We start from the raw sequence: 22,430 nt of genomic DNA, 5'->3' as shown, positions 1-22,430 counted from the left end.
CTTTACCACCACGTACTACAGCCACAGTAACCCAACCATTAACATGTCCACTAGCGTCTGCTTTAGTAAGCGTAAAATTCAGCACACATCCACAAAACACTGAAGAGCCATGCAAAATCACTTTCGCACCTGCACTTTTCTTCCTACTAATAGCAATATTATCAACAGCTTTATATAATGTCCTCCTATAATAACGTGCCATTCCTGTAAGTCGTTCAGTGCTGCTGCAATGCGGCTGCTCGACAACTGGCGCTGTCTTTCCAGATACATTACGTATATAGTAGCACTTCCCCATCTATACGCAACTTCCGCTGCTGGCACCGTATCAACTTCCGGTCCGAGAACAGTAGCGCTCGCGATGCCTAGTAAAACTAGAGTATACAGTGTGTACTATATACAAATTGAGTATACTGTATGAAGATAAGGATAAGAGAGTGAGGCCTGGTGTTAACTTTGCGTTCACAGTTCACTGTAAGCTAGTGGAGAGTAAAGACGCTTTCTTAACTAGGCTGCGGTGGAATTTTGATGCTGAACAGTACTGCTCGGCAAAGGAGGATTTTCATTTGAATGACGGTAAGCACATTCATGCTTAGTTTAAGGTCAAGCAGCTATTGTATATGAATTTGTTGCGCGCCAGGTTTATTCGAACATATGGTAATAATGCAGTGTTTGATTTCCACAGTGTTCGAAAAGTTGCAAACTTGTTAAAGTATATAACTAAAGAGGACGGCTATGCAATGACAAACGTGTCGCACAGCCGTCTAAATTTTTATTACCTGTTGCACACGTTTGCCGAAAGGAAATCTTTGATTGACTATACCGATCCTTTCTTTTGCAGTTTTTCGCACTAACTTCTTTGCATAGAGCATTTCATAAAATCTTATAAAGATCGAAGAGTGTCAGTTGATTATCCGTGTATTGGCTGATGTGGCCTTGTAGTGGAGTGGTACAATGCGAGCTGTTATTCGACAAGTGGCCAAAAATATTTTCCGGAAATAAAGTAGTTTGCTTTACACTTGCACAAAGACTCAACGGTGAGAACAGTGTGGACTCTGAACGGCGTAGGCAGAAAAAAGGTTTCGCGTTATCTTTCACTATCGGATACCGCAGGGAAATAACTATTATCAAACTATCATAGGAAGAAATGTATAGCATCATATTTTGCCGACTTTTTAAGCACAAGTTATTTTACGCCGAATTATTGTATTTCGAACAGATCCAATAGTTCATGGGCAACTTCATAGTTGGAACTGCGTTATCTGTCTGTGAGACTCCTCAAACCTGTCTCAGGATAGGGTTACGCCGCCGGCCGCTATGGCCGAGTGGTTCTAGGCGCTTCAGACTGGAACCGCGCTGCTGCTACGGTCGCAGGTTCGAATCCTGACTCGGGCATGGATGTGTGTGATGTCCTTAGGTTAGTTAGGTTTCAGTAGTTCTGCGTTCTAGGGTACTGATGACCTCAGATGTTGAGTCCCATAGTGATTAGAGCCATTTCAACAATTTGGGGTCAGGCCAAGACTGCACTCACATTTGGGAGGACGACAGTTCAGATCCCCGTTTAGGTGAATATCCGTAAATCACTTAATGGAAATACAAGGAAGTATCCTTCCGAAAAGATACGTCTGAATTCCTTCGGCAGCCTATTCTCCACCTCCCCAGCCCCTCCCCTTAAAACAACAGTATTTAATCCCTCTCCGCCTCTAATGATGTCAACATCGGTTACACTTTAAACCCTAAAGTAGGCTCCTTCAAACATGATAAACTACAACAAATACGACATTTAACTGTACTTTCTCTCTGCCACTCGTCCACATCTCTTTACTATGTTTCTTCGTGTGTACGAAGCAAGAATTCGTATCAGAAGATTAATTCTTGGTACCTCTGAGTGAAGTGTACTTGAGCGAAACATTTAATTTTCCGGTCTGTGTACGTCTCTGAAATAATACCATTTCTCCTCGAGGGAATATTTTAGACAGACCGCAAGCATTTTGAGGAAAGCAAGTGACGTGCAACAGTAGAGTGGCGAAGGAATTGCTCTTTTTCCTGAAAATTCTGAGCGCTGCTGACAATATTTTCTGGAACGCCCCAGACACTTCTCGGCGGTGCCCTGCCACTTTTACCAGCGTTTCGCTTTCATTTCTGCAGGAATAGCTAATTTAATTTTGGCCTACAACAGGGCTGCTTAAATTGAACCATTGCTAAGAATGCTTCTCCCACCGTTTCATGCCGTTTGAGAGTAAGTTACGAGGGGAAGAAAATAATACACCAGCTAACCGTGACGTTAACTACGGCTTCATAAGGTCAATCGGATTATTGAATTGGGTTTCTTATATATCCGTGTGGGCAGGGTCCCATCGTGCAAAACAAATAAGCGAGACAATCTTGTTTCTGTTCCGGTAAGAGGGGTCTGCATCGACATCCGTACGCTGCGAGCCACTGCAAATTTTACGACTGAGGTTATTTCCCATTGTAAAACGTGTTATTGTTCCTTCCTATTCCATTCGTAAATGGGAACACAGGAGAACTGACAGTTTAAACTCCTCTTTGTGCGCCGATAATTAGTCTCATCTTGTATTCGCAGAGTCTGAGAAAGCGACACATACGGGGCTGCTGTATATTTCTTTCCCCCCTATTACTGGGCCGGCCACGCGGTTCTAGGCGCTTCCGTCTGGAACCGCACGACCACTACGGTCGCAGGTTCGAATCCTGCCTCGGGCATGGATGTGTGTGACGTCTTTAGGTTAGTTAGGTTTAAGTAGTTATAAGTTCTAGGGGACTGATGACCTCCGATGTTAAGTCCCATAGTACTCAGAGCCATTTGGACCATTTTGAACCTATTACTGGTTCTTGAAACTTTGAGTGTAGGCTTGCGCGGCGTGGTTGGCGTCCCCATCTAACCATCTATCAGTTGATGCTTGACGTTCCTCATTATTTCCTCGGAGCTCTCCCCGTTAGTAATACAAACCTGTGATCAGTCTAGCTGCCGTTCCGCATTAACTACTTCCAGACAGTGACGTTTCTTACTTTCTTATGATAACAAATGGGCCCCCATTCTGTGTGTAGGTAGGGCTTCACAAGTACTTGTCACCAAACTAAAATCCAGGAAATAAACTCTAGCTTTTTATATTAGGATTACAGTTGCCCGCATTCTGTTCAACAGTTAAGGCGAGATTTCACATTCAGAAAAGATTAGAATTAATAGGATTTCATACAATCCGTTTGGCATAGTGTATGTAGGGCAATCAGATAGGAGCTGGAGACTGAAAAAAAGATTCAATCTTTGCTGAACATGCTCTGAATGAATGTCTTAAGAATGACATTAAATGCGATGTTCTCCATAGAGGGACTAAAGGGAGAAAACTTCCATTACTCGAAATTCTGGCTATTAATAAACACCAGTCAAAGAATATTGAACTGGTCCTTAATGACCAAACACAGTTTCATTATTCACTCTTACTAAAAGGGCAGAAGCCAGTTCATACATTTATCACTATTAGATTATATGCTCATACGCTTGCTGTAACTGTTCCACATCCACATTTCGGCCTGTCCATCAAATTCATCACTTTGTCCATACAAAGTAAGTAGCCTTTGTCATTACTCATTTATACAACAATTTTGTCTTATACACTCCTATGCTTTTAATCTTCAAGTATAGAATATTGTAAGATTTATTTTAACCAGATTGGAATTGTATGATCCCACTGTACGCAGCGATCGACGGATATAGACAATGGAGAAAAGAACAGCCAGCATTCTATGGTGAAATCCGTCGTTTTAGTACAGCAGATCCAGATTTCAACTATTACATAGTCACCTTCATGGCTAAAAATTAGGAATCAGGACACTCAGAAACAAACTAATATCGTTTATACCGTATCAGAAGATTGAACTAAGTACCACACACTTACATACCATATAACAACATGTCACATTAGTCCGAAGTGTTACATAATATATAATACTGTGATACTTTGGAATAATGTCATCTGTTGTTATATGGTATACAGCTGTGTCGTACTCACGTTCACAGTTCCGATATGGTGTCATCTATCTTAATTTGTTCCTGAGTCTCCTGTTTTGTGACTTTTAGCACTGAAGATGACGATGTAATAGTTGAAATCTAGATCTGCTGTCATAAAACGACGGATTTAGCGATCTATTGGATCTCTTTCCTTCACTACCTAGGATTTATTCGCTCAGAGCTTCTTCTAGTATTTTTGTGTCTTAAAATGTCACATATCTTTGAAAAAAATCTTTGCACAGCTATGAATTCTCTCTGATGTTTGTAGAGTACCTGTTTAGTACTAAGTTATCTGACAAAGGCCCAGAAAGCCGAAAGACGGTTCATAATGAACTGTTAAATAAATTTTGTTGTGAGGAAACATTACCGTTTATTAAAGTTTTTAATCTGTCTATGTTCTTGCAAGTACCGATGAAATATTCTAAAGGTCCTTCTGTGTCCCATTGGTCATATCACAAGTAACAGCAAAATCGATCATTTCAAGAGTTTGTTGCAAATGTGAAAGACATAGTTAAATACGTCTTTAATGATCCGAGATTGGTAAGATTGTGACCGAAATCGACTGTCAAAATAAAAATAAGTTCAGCTGTGTGTTGCATGATGCAGCTCCTAACCTTTACTATAGCTGTTTAACACCACATACACAAATTATATCCAACAAAATTCGGTCTTTCTGTACGCCTCTTTCTGGCGTTGTTCGCACGGTTTTGGATAGTCTCTTCTTCGCCTCCCGCCCTCTCATGGTATCAGCGTTATTACATTTCTGTGGCCGGATGGCGGTCCGTGTCACAATATGACCACACGTCCCCTCACAGCACACTTAATGCGCTCTGTTTGACGACGCGGCATCCGTCTGAACATCCAGCCGCAGGGCTGCAAGGCAACGAATGCATTCTCCGCGAGAACGAGTCAGGAAGATAATCGAGTAAGTTCTAAAGAGGAACGGCTGAAAATTCCCATGGGGTTTTCACCGTAGTCACGCATACTCATGTGCAATGTTAAGCTCTAATTGTGAACTTGACGTTATCTAAGATGTGCGCAATCATCACCAGACAGGCATAAGAATTAACGAATAGGGACCACCGAACTGTAATGGGCTTCGTATGAACCGGATGTCAGGCTCAAGTATAGTCTGCTGCAGAGAACCTCCGCGGCTGCTCACACCAGGAATGGACTTTCATCCGTCCATAGGACTCATTTCTTATATAAACCACTGATCACAAGAACGAACGAGCGATGTCGTTAGAATCGATTAGATTACAGATTAGATATACTTTTTGTTAAATAGATGCATACTGACGATATCATCAAGAAAGTTCGGCACATATAATCAGACAAGAACACATAACATTTATTTAAAACAAAAGCCTAATATTCGTTTCACAGTGAAACGTTCCTCACAGAAAAAGATAAATCATAAACACGTTTCCGTTTAAGTGGTAATACCAAATTTCTCACAAAACAGTAAAATTTATAATACAGTGAGGCGGAGAAGAAATTTCTTGCGCTGTTGTAACCACGCTTCATCAAACATTAAATCAGTTTATAAGATTCACATAGATCGCATTGCTTTAATGAAGAAACTACAGAAGTCAGTTTATAGTTAAGATTGAAGTTATTTATTACTATCAATAATATAAAAAAGTGTGTGAAATCTTATGGGACTTAACTGCTAAGGTCATCAGTTCCTAACTTACACACTACTTAACCTAAATTATCCTAAGGACAAACACACACACACACATGCCTGAGGGAGGACTCGAACCTCCGCCGGGACCAGCCGCACAGTCCATGACTGCAGCGCCTTAGACCTCCCCGATCAATAATATATACAGCAGTTGATTCCACTAAGAGACTTGTTGGTGGAGTAGAAGGAGTTTGCCATCAATAAATCCTTTATGCTCATCTCAAACCGAACCTTATTGACAGGTAAACGTTTTATGGCTACTGGCAAGTTATTGAAAATGTGTGTTCGTGAATGACTTAAAATTTTAAGATTATTCTTATTGTGCAATATAACTTTAACCACCATAAAGGTCACACTTATTAAATATTCATGGCTGCTACGCCGTTGTCGGATGAGTTCGTTATTGAAACTGAACGTTTCGTTCTCATCTCCGCAAAACAATCTTCGAAGGTCCGACCTACACCCCGGCTCGATCAGTGGAGAGACAAAGTGTGCATAGCCGGCCTTTGTGGCCTTTTGGTTCTAGGCGCTTCAGTTTGGAACCGCGCGACAGCTACGGGAGCAGGTTCAAATCCTGCCTCGGGCATGGATGTGTGTGATGTCCTTAGTTTAGTTAGGTTTAAGTAGTTCTAAGTTCTAGGGGAGTGACGACCTCAGATGTTGAGTCCCATAGTTCTCAGAGCCATTTGAACAGAGTGTGCATCGGGCCTTATAAGAGGCTAAATACCCCCTCGCAGATGTCCTCCGTAGACAGGGACGAAACTTTGGGTTCCAACAAGAAATTCGTCAAACGACAGCAGAGTAGCCCAGAATATTTTATTAAGTGTGATTAATCTTTTTCCTACTATTCACTCCAGTTGGTTTTGAAAAACAGCTCTATTATTTGGCTCTGAGCACTATGGGACTTAACATCTGAAGTGATCAGTCCCCTAGAACTTAGAACTACTTAAATCTAACTAATCTAACGACATCACACACATCGAAGCCCGAGGCAGGATTCGAACCTGCGACCGTAGCGGTCGCGCTGTTCCAGACTGGAGCGTCTAGAACCGCTCGGCCACACTGGCCGGCGTTGTATTCTTTACGACAAAATTCGTTAATAACCAAAATAGCTATTAATCTCTGTTCGAACAGGCCTCAAAAGGCCCAACGGTACTGACCGACCGCCGTGTCACCTTCAATCGAAGGGGGTCACCAGGTGCAAATATGGAGGAACATGTGGTCAGCACACGGCTCCCCCGCCTGTGGTCAGTTTTCGGGACCGCAGCCGCTAATTCTCGTTCAAGCAGCTCTTCAATTGGCCTCACAAGGGCTTGAGTACATCTCGTTTGCCAAGAACTCTTGGCAGACCCCGGAGACGGTCACCCATGTAAGTGCTAGCCAAGCCCGACAGCGCTTAATTCGGTGATCTGTGTTACCACTGCGGTAAGACCGCTGGCACAAAATTCATTAAGGAATAAATGTATTAGAAATCTGTATTTAGTATCCCCTGTGTTTAAAACAGACGTCCGCAGAACGTTCTTGAGTTCAGACCACAAATATACTCTCTGTGAAACTTCAACACGAGATAAATAAAGTATAATAATATGTTAACTTCTCGGTAAAGACGTATGAAATTGCGCGAGGAAGTTGCCAGAGGTCTCCAAGTCATGCACGCCACATGGCGTGGGGTCAGCGTGACTATAGCGCCATGTGGGGCTGAGCCCGCAACACGGGGCAGATCAAAGAATGGGACAAGACACTTTGTGTCAATCAGTGAGCAGTTACGGTACAATGCGGTGGTGCTCTTCGTTATAATATGCCCCGTGGACAGCATATCGATTTCATGCGGGGTAGGTACTGGAAGAAGGATTAAATGTGACGGGTGTAGCCCAAGACTTTGGTATTGCTCACAGCATTGTTTCACGAACCTGGGCAGGGTTCTAAACAACAGGCTCAGCTGCCCGAAATACAGTAGGTGGTCGACCACGGTCAACTACAGCAGCGGATGACCGCTGCATTGTGCGACAGGCGGGAAGTGACCCAAGTGCAATTGCATTGACATTTGACGGGACTACAAGGCACGCAGTCTCAAGCTCCACAGTGGCACGGCAACTGCGTAGTGGCGCTGTCTTTGGACGACGACCAGTACATTGTGTTCCGTCGACACCCGCACGTCGGCTGCACCGTTTCGGACGATACCACCAACAGCAAAGGAACCGGACCAACGAGAATTGGGGTCACTTGCTGTTCTCAGATACGAGCAGATTCAGTCTGAGCAGTGATCTGGATACATCCTCATATTGCGTGGCGTGGGACACGTAATATGTTCTGGTGTGGGGAGACATAACGTACAAATATTTGACACAGGGCGCGCATCTCGTGGTCGTGCGGTAGCGTTCTCGCTTCCCACGCCCGGTTTCCCGGGTACGATTCCCGGCGGGGTCTGGGATTTTCTCTGCCTCGTGATGGCTGGGTGTTGTGTGCTGTCCTTAGGTTAGTTAGGTTTAAGTAGTTCTAAGTTCTAGGGGACTGATGACTATATATGTTAAGTCCCATAGTGCTCAGAGCCATTTGAACCATTTTTGAACCGTTTGACACAGGACCCTGATCGGTCAGCGTTATTGTGACACTGTACTCCTTCCCTGTGTGCGTCTTTCAAGGGTGCATACGACCCTGACTTCATTTTTATCGATTACAATTTAAATATTGGTATTTGGATCTCAATGACACACTGTAATCACAGGACTAATCCGTTGTAGTTGCCACATATTTCTTTATTTCAATCATAAAGCTTTTATCAAATTCCAGTCATAACAATAATACAAAGGCGATTGCCTTATAAAGCCATATAACGTTAACAAATGACATAAACAAATCTCTTTAAGTAGAAAAATGCCCATAAAACCTCAAAAATTGAATATGACTATGTGAACTAACTCAGATAAATTTCATCACTTAGAAGAAACTGATGTCCACACGATTCCTATTAGAACTCTAATTACTTCCAACCTCAAAGAAAATACATTAAGTCCAAAACACAGATCCTGCAACATCTGACTAGCCAACTTTCCTTAAATAAAACAATATTCATAAAACCTTTATTGGTGAAAACAAGAACCACTTCCACTACTGAGGTGCATTAATTTCATCAAACAATTTTTTTTAGTTTGGTTAACCAAGACGATTAATGAAAAATATTCATAAAACCATTGCTACCAGAACATAACAATATGAAAAATAGCCCCTAAAATGAGGCCGCTTCAATTCTGCGTATGAATCGGATAGACGCGAGCACACCAACAGATTTTAACCAATACAGGAGATCCACGGGACAGAAAATGAAACAGAAATGTACTCAACTTTGCACTGCAATTTAAACTTCAGACACCATAACGCTTCACCGGAAGGATGGAATCACGAAACAGTAACAACATAACCCGATATGCAAGGGGGGGGGGGGGGGGGGGGGGGGAGGCAGCGCCTTAAGTATCACTCTGTCACCGTGGTACTCGGTTCCAGAGGCATGAGATACACAATCTTATCTAGGGCGCACGTTATCACTAACTTTCAGTGGTATACGTCACAATTAAATGCAAGCACAATTAACCTCCGTGAGTTTCTTGGCCAGTCATGACCCTTAAAATTTAATGAACGAATTGCTTAAAACGACCAATAAAATCATGACCTTGAAGTTAAAAAGACACACAATTATCTCGGCGCGCATTTAAACACCAGACTACAATAATGAACTACAAGGTAGAATGGGAGCAATATCCTGGCGTGGCTTGGAACGTCAGACACCAACATACGCACTACTTGTTGCACTTCCAGCTACGTATTTAGCTATACTTCGTGTCTCTTAGTTGGGCGTCGCTACAATTCCTTAACGGCCGTATCAAGTCACGACATCGAATTCAGTGATAAACAACTAGAACAGTCCCAAATGGTGTTAGTACACTGTAATATGCAGTTAAGATGCACACAACGCACTGAAGCAACTCGACGACTCCAATTCATTCGGCCTGTGTAGCTTGTCACAGACTCGAAGGAATTTGTCCTTTCAATCTCTAGGAAAACCCCATCACTATGGGCAATGGATCTGCCTTGCGCGATTAAACGCGTCGTAGCGGCTAGCCACGCTCCTTCATGGTGCCAACTCGGATTCTCGGCGTGCTACACCACCGCTACACACATACACAGCCTGTCGCCACTCCACCTCACACCGCGGATACCCGCACGCCCCTCTGGCAGAGCGCATGCGCTGCCGTTAAATCCCGCCACCAAAGACGTGTAGAAGACAAATAAGCATCGAAGTCGACTCAAAGATCAGAATGACAAACGATGGACACTGGCGTCAGAGACGCACCAGCTCAAATATACTATTATTGTTATTGTTATTATTATTGGTTAGTTAATTAAAACTATTCATTGTTATTGTTGTTGTTGTTGTTCTTGTTGTTGTAGTCTTCAGTCCTGAGACTGGTTTGATTCAGCTCTCCATACTACTCTATCCTGTGTAAGCTCCTTCATCCCCCGGTACCTACTGCAACCTACATCCTTCTGAATCTGCTTAGTGTATTCATCTCTTGGTCTCCCTCTACGATTTTTACCCTCCACGCTGCCCTGCAATGCTAAATTTGAGATCCCGTAATGCCTCAGGACATGTCCTACCAGCCGATCCCTTCTTCTAGTCAAGTTGTGCCACAAACTTCTCTTCTCCCCAATCCTTTTCAATACCTCCTCATTAGTTATGTGATCTACCCACCTAATCTTCAACATCCTTCTATTCATTATTTATTTATTATTATAAATAAATATTCTTTACGTGTGCTTTTATTTTAATTATTGGTTTAGTTATTGGTTTTAATTCGTTTAGCTTAGTTCCCTACTTCCCTTTATCTTTACTCTCATGAAAACCTGGAAAATAAAAATATTTCGTTTAAAGTACTACAGGAGAGCAAGAGATGTATTCAGCAACGGCGATCTCGTGGAAATTCTTCGTCGTTATCAGTTCCAGCTGAAATCTCTGAAACCTTTACTCCCTACGCAGATTGTTCGGCACAACTGTGTCCTACGGTGGTTGATGGGTCTGGATGATAGGTCCGACAAATTAACAAGTTAAAGTTCATAATTCGGAGACAATCTCTCGACGAATTCTGACCGTGGAAAATCCAAGTTCGCACTATCCTTCCAAACTTCACCTCCTAGCGATCAACATCTCGTAATATCTGTACCGCGATAATTAACTATTTTCGGTATGGAGATACACACACCTTAAATACTTGATGCTAGTTATCGGATTCCATTTTATGCAAAAAAAACTATTTGAACATTTACTGTATACAGTAATGGCGTTTCACAACAATGCAATCTCTCTCCTACTCTCCCAAGTACTATCCCTCTATTTCCTTCACAAAGAGTTCTTAAAACAAATTCTTTGTTTCGATAAGGCACAGAGATGCGTTAGTAGACGGAACGTCCAATTCTCGCAATTTGTTCACCACAATATGACTTCGTCCCACCCAGGTTACAGTTTTACATACATTGTTACACCATACACCACATCGAACAGCGCAGGTGGAGGTTCATTCCTCTGGGTGTGCGATGCGTTCAGGAGACGTACTGCGGCATATTCACATCTGTCAACGACCATCCAGCAACTGTCATACTTGCTGTGAGTGAATGGAACACACTACCAGAAGAACTCCTTGCCAATCTAGTGGCAACATCGGGGGCATGTTGCATTGCCAGCCGTGGTCTACACTTGTCCTATTAAGTACCATGACCCTCGTTTTGTAATGTTGAGGGAACCGCCATAAACCGCAGTGACTCCAGAGCAATTCTTCACTTTGAGCAAAAATGGCATATCTGTTCTTCTCATTGCGAATTTCTTTATTACGTTCTGTACTTCACCGTAAAATTTCTTTCTACGTATGGTCCAAGTCTGATCTAACTGTGTTACTTGGCAGCTCTGCGCATAAGTTTAATTTATATTAGGCGCTTTTTCACACAGACAGCTCCGTCATTGCTTGATGTACTACCCTAAATGTAATCCTATATGGCATTGTGGGCTGAAACTACAGAGGGGTCCAAACAAATGTATCCACTGTTTAAAAGTCCATAACTTGCAAGCTAATTGACGGAGTTGTCTCATTTTTGGTGAAAGTGTAGCTTAAAGTCCAACTTAAAGTTATCACTGTAGGTGTTCGAAATAGTCACCATTAACATCCACACACAAACGAACTGCAGCCGAACTACTGACTGCAACGTGTTCAGTTGGATATTTGCACATGAATGTACGATGGATTCTCGAAGTTCATCCAATGTGCGTGACTTCCGCCGATAAACAACGTCCTTTAGTGTCCCCACAGTTAAAGTCCGGAGGAGTTAGGTCTGGGGAACGTGGTAGATACTACACGTCACCTCTACGGCCTATCCATCTTCCTGGTAGATTTTAGTCGAGATACGCCCTAACACGATTTTGGTAGTGGGCTGGGGCACCATCTTGTTGAAAGTAAACTCTTCCGCCTCCGTACAAGTCTCGGATGGCAGGTAAAATGGATGTCTGAAGCTTCTGAAGGTACACCTCACCGGTAACTGTGCCGTCAAAGAAGAATGGCCCAATCAAGCCCCGCCACACATTTACTTCAGGAAAATTCAAGGATTTGTCTACATGGACGTTCGGATTTTCGACGGCCCAGTAGATGCAATTGTGGCAATTTACTGTACCATTGAGTTTGAACCGTGCGCACCATTTTAGTAAACCACTCGCAGTACTCCATTCTACGATCTGGGTCGTCCTCGTTCATTGCGTGCATCAATCATGGGATGTCGCACTTCCACTTTGCTGTCTTCAAAATTCGCCGAACACTTGAGCGACTCACTCCAGTTTCACGGGCACACTGTCTCACAGACTTCTGTGGTGAGCGAGTGAATTGTTGTAACACACGACTGGAGTTAGCTGGACTTGTTACTGTTACAGGTCGTCCAGATCGTTGTTTGTGTACATCTTTAACACAGCTTTCGGCTTCAAATTGGTCTCGAATGCGACGAATCGTTAAACGTATCAGTGGCTCTGTTTCATATTCATTTCGCCATTGCCGTTGAACCCCATTGATGTTTTCGTACTTAAAATACCACTTCAAAACTGACTTCCTTTCATCGAATGTAAGCCTCGCAGCAGCCATGTTTACTCGAGTAACTAGGTGTAACTAAGAACAAAACACTGACTATCTGGCGACTGTCATCTGACAAGACAAAACAACGCAATACAACGCTTGTGTGGCGATTGCCGGAACTACAAACTATTACACTACCAAAGATGAGACAACTCCGTCAATTATTTTGCCAGTTATAGACTTTTAAACAGTGGATACATCTTTTTGGACCCCTCTGTATGTTAGCTTTTTATTTTTATACCACGTGTAGGTGATGCAGGCGCCACCATTCTACATTTACGTCATACTCCGCAAGACATCTAATAGTGTGTGTCAGAGGGCATTTTGTGTCTTTAACTGAGCCCTCCAACACTGTTCCACTCGCGAATAGGTGTGGGAAGAATGATTGCCGGTAAGCCTCTGTTTTACCTCTAATTTCTCGAATTTTCGGCTCGTGGTCATTACGCGAGACATATATGGGGGGAAGTAATGTTTTCCGACTCTTTCCGGAAAGCGTTTGCCGTCTGCCAATTTAATTTATCGAGCATCTCTGTAACGTTCTCACACCGGTTAAACGATCCCGTGATGAAAAAGTACTCAAGAATCGATCGAACAAGTGTCCTGTAAGTCACTTCCTTCGTAGATGAGTTACATTTTCGTAAAATTCTTCTTATAAATGAGTCTGGCATCTGCTTTTCCCACTATTTGCTTTAGGTGGTCATTCCACTTAAGGTCGCTCTGGATAGTTACTCCCAGATATTTTACGGTAGATTCTTTTTCCAGCGGTTTGTCGTCAATAGTGAAGCTGTAAGTAGTGGATTTCTTTACGTATGTATGAGCAATACCTTACATTTATTTACTTTCAAGACCAGCTGCCCGAGCCTGTACTATTAATCAATTCTCTGTAAACCGTTACTACCTTCTAACGTTGCTACTTTGTTATAGACAATTACATAATCGGCGAACAGCCTTGAAGAGCATCCGATATTTTCTACTACATCATTTATATACAGGGTGATTATAATCAAAGTTAACCTTTCAAGGCGCTGTAGAAATAACCCACTCGTCAGAATGACGTCAAATTGCAACGGAATATTATCAGAGAATGGTGAAAACATATGGTAGAAGAAAAAATAGTGTGAAAATTGATCAATAGATGGTGCTGTACGTGTCAGAACACGTAAATGAAAGCACCAGTCATGCGCACGACAGTTCTAGGGCACTGATGACCGCAGACGTTAAGTCCCATAGTGCGCAGAGCCATTTGAACCATTTTTTTTGACGTCATTCTGACCAGTGGTGTTATTTCTACAGCGTTTGAAAGTTTTACATTAATGATAATCACCCAGTATACTGTAGACAGTAATGGCCTTATCGCATTTTCTTGGGATACTCCGGAAGTTACCTTTACATCTGTCGATTTTGTTCCGTTAAGAGCGACGTGTTGAGTTCTATCTGCAAGGAGGTCCTGAATCCAGTCGCAAATCTGCTCCGATACGCGATTGATCTATGGACTAGTGTAAGGAGGTTTCTTGGGGCGATAAGGCGCTCAGCTACATGCATGAGCCTGGTGGGTGTCCAACGAACAGTGCTGTACAGAAAGTAGTGCTGATGCAAAGGAAGCTATTTCTTGCCAGTATCGATCGAAATCATCATCATCACCAGGCAACGGGGATTATACATTCATACATTTGACCGTCTATTAACGCAATGTGTAACGTGGCCATTTTTCTCTGAAACTGTCCACTAATATATTTCAGAGGATAGTATGCAAATTCCCATGTAAAGTAGTCGTTCAGTTACACTGCTTTGTAATCTGAATTAGCATTGCCAGTGACTGTTTTTCGTTTCACTGTTTGTTCTCCTGATTTTGCTATGTAGTTGGTGAAGATTTAGAAGGCCTGAGAGCTTACAATTTGGATACACGAGATTAGTGTCCTTTTAAGAGGAATTTGCCGCTATAAAATTGTTGTGGTTTGGCAGGCGCCTGGTCACAGGCAGGAAGGGAGGCCTTCTCGTCCCCACAGATCACTGTCCAGGAGAGTTGCTAAATACGTGTTTTTCTGTCGAAAGGAACATGGAAGCCTCGCCGAAGCCTTTTAGGCACGTAAGAGAGCTCTAGGCAGGTGTGGTTTCCTCCAAGGTGCGTGAATGTTCTTTACAACGCTTCACAGTAACGTTCAGTTTAAAATTTCAGAATACAGCTTTCTCATTGGGTCATTCAGAAGCATTATTCACTCATTGGAAGTCGAAATCTCCACTGTCATTGGGCGACGCTTCCAATACTGGCCGCAACACATCTCAGTTACAGATGGCTCTTGAAGAACACACTTCTCTTCGGACTGATGTAAACACTTCACTTTAGGCTTTGTAAAGACTCCAGATTAGGACAGAAGAGAGCACAGAGCAGATGAACCTTCCTACCACTGGAGGGATGTCTGTACTTAAGCACTAAGTACAAAGAGAGGATGGAACTCATGTTATCCAGTCACTATCGCCGCCGGCTACCTTATTCACGTTCTCTGTGTTTCGATAAGATGAGCCTTAGTTGCTCTCGCGAACGTCGCTCAATTGTGAAGTTAGTTCGCTCCCTTGAGAAGCCGAGAACACGACCTTAAAGTCAAGCATCCTGCTTGCTGCTCGCAGGGCACATTCTTGGGAATCTCGTGGTGTTCGCTCCTTTCTTTTTGTGTACTTACTATTAACTATCAACTTAAGCAGCCACTGGCTGTGTCGACGAATTATTAACGTACTTCGTGTTTTATCCTCAGCACCTGCCTGTGCCAAGGTAAGAGTTGCATTCCGATTGTTAATGGTTCCCTTTAAAATGTCAGTGGAGAAATTTTCATATTCAAAGTCTATAAGTCTATTTGTTGAAGTGTCCATTAGTTTCCAGTCACAGTTCGAAGATCCCTCCTCCCGCTAACATATCTATGTTTCTTGCTTAATTGGCCCACCCTTACTTATATTCATTTAAATGAGACTTTTCCATTTTGCAACAGTACCCTTGTTTTCCAATAATTTGCATTTTTGTGGTGGTTCCTCTTTCTGTCGGGCTTCAGACTTTGGCATTGTGCATACTAGAGGTATGCTCCTACCCAGTTGACACCCCACAAAAGATCTGTGGTGCTCACGAAACTATCATATCAAATCCGATAAATCCTCAAAAAAATGTTACAGCAGCTCATATGGCATCACTCTTACTGTGGCGTCAATAGTAAAAATAAAATTATAAAAAGTCATTCAATAAAACTGAAAATTAAATAATTAATGCAATATAACGGAACAGAATTTTCGTAACTTAACATGAAATTGTTGGATATGAAACACTCGCACATTGTTTCCTTCCGCCAAGAGTAAATTATATTTATATATTTGAGTAATCGTAGCGCACTGAACATTCCTGTGTTTCCCACTGCTCTGTGGAGTGCACTTTGCATACTGACAAACTGGAGAGCCAGATTATGTTAACAACTCGGGGCAGAGACGTTACGGTTTAGTAAGCAGAAAGTTTCTAGCTGTAGTTACTTAAGTGATTACTTCAGTAATATCTATCTTTCCAATTGTTCAGACACCTGTTGCAAAATTATTTGTGAATTATTAATGTTTGTGATGGGCAATTAAGTAGAGCGTCTTACGTACATATTTTGGTCCATGTCAAACAAATCTATATAGTATACAGCATCACTTAACATGAAGTGTAAAGTTAAAGTATTAGAAGAAATCTCTGTATTGATATAACTGAAATACAAATAAGTACATTTTGTGCATGAGATTTACGGAAATGTACTGATACACAGTTTTTTCCCCTTGTATGGTAGATTTCTTTTAGTATTGTCGATACATTCAAGCATGAGCAAGCAGTAAAGGAAACAAAAGAAAAAAATCGGAGTGGGAATTAAAATCCATGGAGAAGAAATAAAAACTTTGAGGTTCGCTGACGACACTGTAATTCTGTCAGAGACAGCAAAGGACCTGGAGAGCAGTTGAACGAAATGGACAGTGTCTTGAAAAGAGGATATAAGATGAACATCAACAAAAACAAAACGAGGATAATGGAATGTAGTCGAATTAAATCGGGTGATGCTGCCGGAATTGGATTAGGAAATGAGACACTTAAAGTAGGAGTTTCGCTGTTTGGGGAGCAAAATAGCTGATGATGGTCGAAGTAGAGAAGATACAAAATGTAGACTGGCAATGGCAAAAAAAGCATTTCTGAAGAAGAGAAATTCGTGAACATCGAGTATAGAGTTAAGTGTCAGGAAGTCGTTTCTGAAAGTATTTGTATGGAGTGTAACCATGTATGGAAGTGAAACATGGATGATAAATAGTTTGGACAAGAAGAGAATAGAAGCTTTCGAAATGTGGTGCTACAGAAGAATGCTGAAGATTATATGGGTAGATCACAACACTAATGAGGAGGTATTGAATAGAACCGGAGAGCAGAGAAATTTGTGGCACAACTTGACTAGAAGAAGCGATCGGCTGGTAGGCATATTCTGAGGCATCAAGGTATCACCAATTTAGTATTGGAGGGCTGCAAGGAGGGTAAAAATCGTAGAGGGAGACCAAGAGATGAATACACTAAACAGATTCAGAAGGATGTAGGTTGCAGTAGGTACTGGGAGACGAAGAAGCTTGCACATGATAGAGTAGGTTCAAATGGCTCTGAGCACTATGGGACTTAACATCTAAGGTCATCAGTCCCCTAGAACTTAGAACTACTTAAACCTAACTAACCTAAGGACATCACACAACACCCAGCCATCACGAGGCAGAGAAAATCCCTGACCCCGCCGGGAATCGAACCCGGGAACCCGGGCGTGAAAAGCGAGAACGCTACCGCACGGCCACGAGATGCGGGCAGGATATAATAGCATGGAGAGCTGCATCAAACCAGTCTCTGGACTGAAGACCACAACAACAACAACAGCAACAACGATACATTCAACTAGAAGTACTCCATAATTAGATGGTACTAAAATTATTAGCAAATTTGTATAATACTTCAAAAAGAAATACGTTGATCTAAATTAGATTTCAATTATATATCTACCGTAACCGCTCTGTCCCAACTTTCTTAAAGGATTGTCTCTACAATAATTGCAAGTTAGAGCCAGTACTGAGGTTTACCGACAGTCATTCTTGCCACGCGCCATTCGTGGGTGGAACAGAGTACGGGGGACCAGATAGTGGTACCAGAAGTATACTCCGCCACGCACTAGGTGGCTTGCGATGTATGATGTAGCCGCAAATGTAATCAATATGTAGTACTAATAGATAAGTATATGGTTATGTTCACGGTATAATTTTACGTGGTAACTGAATGGACTGGCCTACAATAATTGACGGCTCAATTCAAGTCACTCACCTGGTACGTCTGAAAACGTCTAAGCAAAGAGTGTAGGACTGGAGGGAATTATCTGCCACTTCAGAACGTAACGACTAAATAGGGCTTTCTTTAAATATTTACGAGCTGTGAGGCACCACCTGTACAAAACATATGTTGAATAATGATTACCCGAGTGTATAGTCGTAATAAAACCAGGCCCGTCAGTTTTATTCTACGGAACGACTTGATTATTTACATGTTTATGAAAACGTTTCGATAATATAACACTACTCACCTTGTGATAACAACGTGGAATAGGAAATAAATCAGAATTTAGTGTAAAATCTTCCTCAAAGATTAAAAGCTGCAGTAGCACTGAGAAGAACTAAATGCAATATCCTTTTATGTAAATTGGAGGTGGAGAGGGGAGAAAAGGAATGAAAGGGAAGAAACTGTTGAACTGTTGACGTCATCTGCATCGAGACGTTATGTGCAATCAGCGGCGACGATTGAAACTGTGTGCTGGACCGGGTCTTGCTGCGTTAACTACCGCGCCAAGCGAACGCAGTGTTCATCGCCATTCCGCGGATTAACTCGGCCTCCCGACATTCCCACGTAGCGCCACCTATTCACAGTCCCCATCCATGTCCTCCATTCTTGATCCTTTGAGATTCCCGCAAGAGGTCGAAGTACTTGTGCATCCGCATTGACGGTGGTGGATTGTCCTCTGGTGAATCAATTACATGAGGACGTGGTGTATGTTTGTTCGCAGTGATAAAGATCCTTTTGCTGTCCAGTTTACAACAGATGTTCCTTCCGCGCAATTACCGGAGGAGCGGAGTATTCTCTTCGAGAAGGATTGGAAAGGATCATCCTCACCCTTATACTCTTCACTGCAGGGCTGTAGTTCCTTTACTCACTTCCGCTACTTAAATTTCATATTGCAGTGGCGGATTGCTGACAACCATTCAGATATGATTTTTATACGAAACTTCCTGGTAGATTAAAACAGTGTGGCGGACTAAGACTCGAGACCTCTGCGTTTCGAGGGCAACTGCTCTGCCAACTGAGCTACGAAAGCACGACTCACTACCCCTTCTCACAGCTTTAATTCCGCCAGTACCTCGTCTCCTAGCTTACAAACTTCACAGAAGCTTTTCTGCGAAACTCGCAGAACTATCACTCCTGGAAGAAAGAATATTGCGGAGACATGTCTTAACCACAGCCTTGGGGGGTGTTTACAGAAAGTAATTTTCACTCTGCAGAGGAGTGTGCGCTGATATGAAACTTCCTGGCAGATTAAAACTGTGTGCCGGACCGAGACTCGAACTCGAGACCTTTGCCTTTCGCCGGCAAGTACTCTACCAACTGAGCTACCCGCGCACAACTCACAACCCATCCTCACAACTCATTCTGATTTTATATGTTTTAATTTTCGATCTTAATTAACACCTTAGTGTGTCATGAATGACAATGTTAACCGCTTTAACAAACAGGTGCACCTAACATCATTTCACAAAATTCAAACGCTGCCGACAGAAACTCGCAACTGCACATACAACTAACTAAACTGAATTGCCCCTGAAAGTGTGGAATCTGCAAGGTCTCTGTTGATTTGACAAACTAAAAGGTTTATACTAAGGTCTTTGATTCCAAAAGCTCTGCCTGCTTACTCTAACAAAATCAACTGAACGGTTTTTTTTAATGAGACTACAGTAATTTCACGCGAGAAAAGTAGAACTCAATGTAAAAAATTCACTCATCGTGGAAACTAGCGCGCTGTTTACGCCTCTGTCAACACAGAGTTGAGAGTGGAGTAAGCTTCCGGACGTTGTGTCACTCGTACGCTGCAACAGCAGCCCAAACATCCCCCACGCCCTGTGTAGTTCTACTCGTAATTTCTAGTCGCAGCTGCAGAAGCGTTGCATCACAGAATTTGTCTCATATACACTCCTGGAAATGGAAAAAAGAACACATTGACACCGGTGTGTCAGACCCACCATACTTGCTCTGGACACTGCGAGAGGGCTGTACAAGCAATGATCACACACACGGCACAGCGGACACACCAGGAACCGCGGTGTTGGCCGTCGAATGGCGCTAGCTGCGCAGCAGTTGTGCACCGCCGCCGTCAGTGTCAGCCAGTCTGCCGTGGCATACGGAGCTCCATCGCAGTCTTTAACACTGGTAGCATGCGGCGACAGCGTGGACGTGAACCGTATGTGCAGTTGACGGACTTTGAGCGAGGGCGTATAGTGGGTATGCGGGAGGCCGGGTGGACGTACCGCCGAATTGCTCAACACGTGGGGCGTGAGGTCTCCACAGTACATCGATGTTGTTGCCAGTGGTCGGCGGAAAGTGCACGTGCCCGTCGACCTGGCACCGGACCGCAGCGACGCACGGATGCACGCCAAGACCGTAGGATTCTACGCAGTGCCGTAGGGGACCGCACCGCCACTTCCCAGCAAATTAGGGACACTGTTGCTCCTGGGGTATCGGCGAGGACCATTCGCAACCGTCTCCATGATGCTGGGCTACGGTCCTGCACACCGTTAGTCCGTCTTCCGCTCACGCCCCAACATCGTGCAGCCCGCCTCCAGTGGTGTCGCGACAGGCGTGAATGGAGGGACGAATGGAGACGTGTCGTCTTCAGCGATGAGAGTCGCTTCTGCCTTGGTGCCAATGATGGTCGTATGCGTGTTTGGCGCCGTGCAGGTGAGCGCCACAATCAGGACTGCATACGACCGAGGCACACAGGGCCAACACCCGGCATCATGGTGTGGGGAGCGATCTCCTACACTGGCCGTACACCTCTGGTGATCGTCGAGGGGACACTGAATAGTGCACGGTACATCCAAACCGTCATCGACCCCATCGTTCTACCATTCCTAGACCTGCAAGGGAACTTGCTGTTCCAACAGGACAATGCACGTCCGCATGTATCCGGTGCCACCCAACGTGCTCTGGAAGGTGTAAGTCAACTACCCTGGCCAGCAAGATCTCCGGATCTGTCCCCCATTGAGCATGCTTGGGACTGGATGAAGCGTCGTCTCACGGGGTCTGCATGTCCAGCACGAACGCTGGTCCAACTGAGGCGCCAGGTGGAAATGGCATGGCAAGCCGTTCCACAGGACTACATCCAGCATCTCTACGATCGTCTCCATGGGAGAATAGCAGCCTGTATTGCTGCGAATGGTGGATATACACTGTACTAGTGCTGACATTGTGCATGCTCTGTTGCCTGTGTCTATGTGCCTGTGGTTCTGTCAGTGTGATCATGTGATGTATCTGACCCCAGGAATGTGTCAATAAAGTTTCCCCTTTCTGGGACAATGAATTCACGGTGTTCTTATTTCAATTTCCAGGAGTGTATATTTGCAACACTGGACAATAATTACCGTAGTCCCACTTCAAAACTACTAGGCAGAGTTGTAGTTCTACGCCACATGGATGATTTTCAGTATTGTAAACTTTTGAAACCAAGCCATTTAATGCCTGTATTCTTGCCACAAACCTCCGCTTCCAATTCGGCACTACAAACACAAACAAAGCCGAACTGTACACCTCAGTGTCGTAAATTTAGAAATTTAAGGCAACTTTAAGGAACTAAATGATAATGTGTAACAAAAAGCAGAGGGGCAAATATTAAACAACAAATAATGAAGTTAAATAATAAGGAAACTTCGAAGCTCTAACTTTATACTTTGCTCTGATTGTACATCAAGATTAATTCTGATGTTTGGTTATCGCATCTTTTATTAATATTCACGAGAGGAATTACTTTTCTAGACGTTCTAACTACTGCTTCGCACGTAATACATGACTTTAGCTCACAGAGTACACCATACGTTAACAGTTCCGCTCTCTCATAATTTTCATGTCCTGATCATAAAGAAGCGACTATGTGTCGCGGTAATTGCACCACTGATGACCACGCATTCGGGTACTTTATTCGAAGGATACTACTTGTCACACTAGAAAGCGTCCATTTTCTTGTACCTTCGTCACATTTAATGTTACATCCACATATAAGATTAAAAAACACACAGACAAGTAGTTCTTACAGCAATGTCTGCAAATGAAAGTGTATCGGGTTCAACTCAAAATCTTAACCTATCACCAACATTCGCCATGTTAACACTCAGCTACACAGTATCCATTGTACAACCGGTACAGTCCATGATTGCTGCGATCTAGACAGTGTACTAAATCTGAACTTGGTAGACATTGCAATATGCTAGTGGAACA

The 22,430-nt window shown here is 43.2% G+C and overlaps 1 long non-coding RNA gene across 1 annotated transcript in view; it reads left to right on the top strand.

The window, feature by feature from the left end:
• The first annotated feature begins 371 nt into the window (after nucleotides 1-371).
• Nucleotides 372-22,430, top strand: part of LOC126362556 (uncharacterized) — a 427,566-nt gene continuing 405,507 nt past the window's right edge. Inside the window, exon 1 of the long non-coding RNA XR_007566239.1 lies at nucleotides 372-573. This is a non-coding gene — a long non-coding RNA (uncharacterized LOC126362556). The remainder of the gene's footprint in view (nucleotides 574-22,430) is intronic.

Source organism: Schistocerca gregaria, chromosome 1, assembly GCF_023897955.1.
Source record: "Schistocerca gregaria isolate iqSchGreg1 chromosome 1, iqSchGreg1.2, whole genome shotgun sequence".
In the NCBI taxonomy this organism is placed as follows: domain Eukaryota; kingdom Metazoa; phylum Arthropoda; class Insecta; order Orthoptera; family Acrididae; genus Schistocerca; species Schistocerca gregaria.
Note: the sequence above shows the minus strand (reverse complement) of the source record. Positions and strands in the feature narration are given on the sequence as shown.